Genomic DNA, 4,131 nt, shown 5'->3' on the forward strand with positions numbered 1-4,131 from the left:
CACCCCTGCATACCTGGTATGAAACCTACTTGGTCATAGTGGATGATATCTTTGATGTGATCTTGTATTCGGTATATAAAGAACTAAAGAAGCTGAAAAGCAGCAGACCAAGTCATCCAGTTAAAAAATGGGGAACAGAGCTAAACAGAGAACTCTCTGTAGAGGAATATCAAATGGCAGAGAAACACTTAAAGAAATGCTCAGTGTCATTAGCCATTAGGGAAATGCAAATCAAAACAACCCTGAGATTTCACCTTACACCCATCAGGTTGGCCAAGATGAAAAACTCAAGTGACAACACATGCTGGAGAGATTGTGGAGAAAGGGGAACCCTCTTCCACTTCTGGTGGGAATGTAAACTTGTACAACCACTCTGGAAAGCAATCTGGAGCTTCCTCGGACAACTAGGAATAGTGCTCGCTCAAGATCCAGCCATACCATTCCTAGGCATATATCCAAAGGAGGCTCAAGTACACAATAAGGACATTTCCTCAACCATGTTTGTAGCAGCTTTATTTGTAATAGCCAGAAGCTGGAAACAAACCAGATGCCCCTCAACTGAAGAATGGAAGCAGAAATTGTGGTACATCTACACAATGGAGTGTTATTCTACAATGAAAAATAAGGAAATCATGAAATTTGCAGGTAAATGATGGGACCTGGAAAGGATCATCCTGAGTGAGCTGTCCCAGAAGCAGAACATGGTATATACTCACTCATATATACATATAACATAGGATAAACCTACTAAAATCTATACATCTAAAGAAACTAATCAAGAGAGATGATCCTGACTAAAACATTCAATCCCTATCCCAAAAAGCAAAGAGGATGAACATCAGAAGAAGAAAAAACAGGAAACAACCTAGGAACCTGCCACAGAGGGGCTCTAAAAGGCTCTGCCCTGCAGACTATCAAAGCATATGCTGAGACTTATGGCCAACTGTTGGGTAGAGTGCATGGAATCTTATGTAAGAAGTGGGAAATACTAAGAGCTGGAGAGAACAGAAACCCCACAAAGAAAGCAACAAAACCAGAAAATTTGAACACGGGTCTTTCCAGAGACTCATACTCCAACCAAGTACCATGCATGGAGATAACCTAGAACCTCTGCACAGATGTAGCCCATGGCAGTTCAGTGTCCAACTGGGTTACATTGTAATGGGAAGAGAGACTGCCTCTGACAGAATCTGATTGGCCTGCTCTTTGATCACCTCCCCCATGATGGGGGAGCAGCCTTACCAGGCCACAGAAGATGACAATGCAGCCATTCCTGATGAGATCTAATAGACTAAGATCAGAAGGAAGGACAACCTCCCCTATCAGTGGACTTGGGGATGGGCATGCATGAAAAAGAGGGAGGAACTGTGGGTTTGGGAGGGGAGGAGGGAGGGACTTATGGGGGGATACAAAGTGAATAAAGTGTAATTAATACAAAAAAATAAATGCCCTCATCTCTCACTCCTGGGAAAGTCTTTATCTTTTATTTTCAAAGTCGGGTTTATTAACACAACATTTTCCCCTGGCCATTCCAAAAAAAAAAAAATCCTGCTCTGAAGAGTTCAATGAGAAAATGGAGAGAACTTAAAAGTATAGTAGGGGAGGAAGTGTGATACAGAGAAAGTTATTCGGGAGGAATAAATAAAACTAGGGATATTTGGGAAAAGCAGTAGATAACGGATTATTCTATATTTGTTTTAAAATTTATCACATAAATGGGCATGGAAGACCCAAGGACAAGGGAGTTTGAGGGATTCCCAACAATATAAGCCATTGGCACTGACCTTAGTTGCCTCTCAAAACCTGAAGATAAGTACATCTTTCTAAAGACACCACAGAATCTAAACAAAACATTTGAAGAAATTGAGTGGAACTGACATGAAACCTTTTCCCTGAAGATTAACTCATATTGTGCTAGAAGGTGTTAATGCATGTTGCCAAGGGAGGAAACTTTTTTGCAACTGTGTTGAAACTATGTCCAGCATGGCAATATATCCCCAAGAGTACAATAGTGGTACTTTTATTTTGGAGGTAAACTACAGGTGTCTACTTAGTCTCAGGACTTCCTTAACAAGAAGTTTATGTCTGCAGTATATCAAGCAAACTAGCCATGACTGGTGGATGGACAGTCCCACCTCATTTGGTACTCAAGATACTCCCATAGAAACATGATCATAGGACAACCTATTCTAGATAATTCCTCACTGAGACCATCTTCCCAGGTTAATGTAGATTGTGTGAGGATGACAATTAAAAGAGACAAGCACAAACCTATATAAGCATATTAAAACATGATTGACATAATTTGTCTTTAAAACATGTAAATTAAAGAAACAATGAGGAGGGCCAAGATGGCGGCGCCTGGAGAACACTGTGTATGAGAAGCAGGACAACACTCCCCATGCAGCAACCAGGATACTCTACTCTGGGCCCTAAAACTACAGCGATCATGTTTCCCAGGTGACGGGAGGCTCCCACACTGTGGGAATTGGTCAGTCGGCTCCACTCTCCAGCAGCCCAGCCAGAACCCGGAAGAGATCACTGGCATTGGGTCTAAGGGATGGAGCCGCACGCCTGCGTTTCCTGATCACTTTCCCAGGCTGATTGGCAGGCACAATGGTGCCAGAGAATGTGAGTCCCAGTCGCAAGAAAACCCCACGGGGAAGGAAAGTTGCTAGACTGATCACAGGTCACCCAGTCTTTCCTGGAAGGTCTCCCTGACAGCAGGTACCTGCCGCAATCACAACTGAGCTCCCACCACACACGGAGAGCAGCTGCACGCCCAGCTCAAAATCCCTACTCCCTCTTCAGAGGAGGCAGAAGGTGTCCAGCTGAATCTGCCACAGACTACATTGTCTGTACCCCAACCAGAGATCAGGGCTGAGAAAACCCAGTTCTTTCGGGCACTCCCCCAAACTCCGCTATAACCCTGCAGGAGTGGAGTGGAGGGATAGAGAGGCACACAGCAGCTTCACAGTGCCAGGACCCCAGTGCTGCCGGCTGCTCCTAGCAAACAAACTTCAGCTCGGGATCTGAGACTGTGGTCATTCAACATAGCCGGAGACTCTCCTGGGTCCAGGGCAATAAGGTCTAGCACCAAGTCCTAACACCGGGGGCCCCCCGACCCCTGGCAGAGAAACCCCGGCTCATGATCAAGACTGAAAAGTCCCAACCCCTTCTGGCACTCCCCTAAGAGCACCACCATAAGCTTGCCCTAGCTGAGGGGAAGGTCAGAGGGGAAGAAAAGAGAGGCAGCCTGCTACAGGACACAGCATCCCCTCTCCAGCTCACACAGTGGCCCCTAGCAGAGAAACACAAGCTCTGGATCTGAGGACACTCAACCCTACCTGGAAGTCTCTCCGGATCAGCAAACATAGGTTCTTCCACCAGGCTGCTTCTGGCCAAGAGAACTGGGCCCATGATCTGGGATTGAGAACACTCAACCTAACTCTTTCCCGAGCTACCCCCGGACTAGTCAACATAACCCCGCCTGGCAGAGGGAAAGGACAGAGAGGCAGCACACAGGAAAGGTGGACACCGAGTCCTGTGGACACAGTGTCACAGAGCTGACTGTTAGCCTACCTGCGCATTTGCCACAGCAGGACCAAATCAGAGAATAGAGAGCAAGGGGAACCCCTATGCATTCCAACTGGTCCTGCAAGAGAGTGAGTGAACCTTCTAGGAAGAGTTTGCCCCAGACCCAGGGCCTATCCACAGAAGCAACCAGACGACATCCCTGCCACACACACCCCTAGTGTGGGCATCATAGGGATTCTTGGGATTGCGACCCCAACGTTGAAGCCTCTGCCTTGTGAATCCACCAGTGTAATCCAGGCAAACAATCCCTGGATCTCAGACAGAACTGCATAATAGTGGCCTGCAGGCCACTGCAATAGTCAAAGAATCTGCGCATGCACAGTGCACCTACTAAAAGCACATGCTAATAGCGCCAGCATCACATTCCTTTCTTAGGTAAAACTGAAACCACAACGCACACTCCCAAACCAGTGAACCTCTCTCATCTTCCTGAAAAAACAGTCCAGAAAACAGAAAGAGACGATCATAGCCTGAACTACAAACTCGAGGAACAAACAGTGAGGGTTATAAGTAACCAGATGGCTAGAGGCAGAC

Source organism: Psammomys obesus, unplaced genomic scaffold (genome assembly GCF_907164565.1).
Source record: "Psammomys obesus unplaced genomic scaffold, mPsaObe1.curated_primary_1811, whole genome shotgun sequence".
Taxonomy (NCBI): domain Eukaryota; kingdom Metazoa; phylum Chordata; class Mammalia; order Rodentia; family Muridae; genus Psammomys; species Psammomys obesus.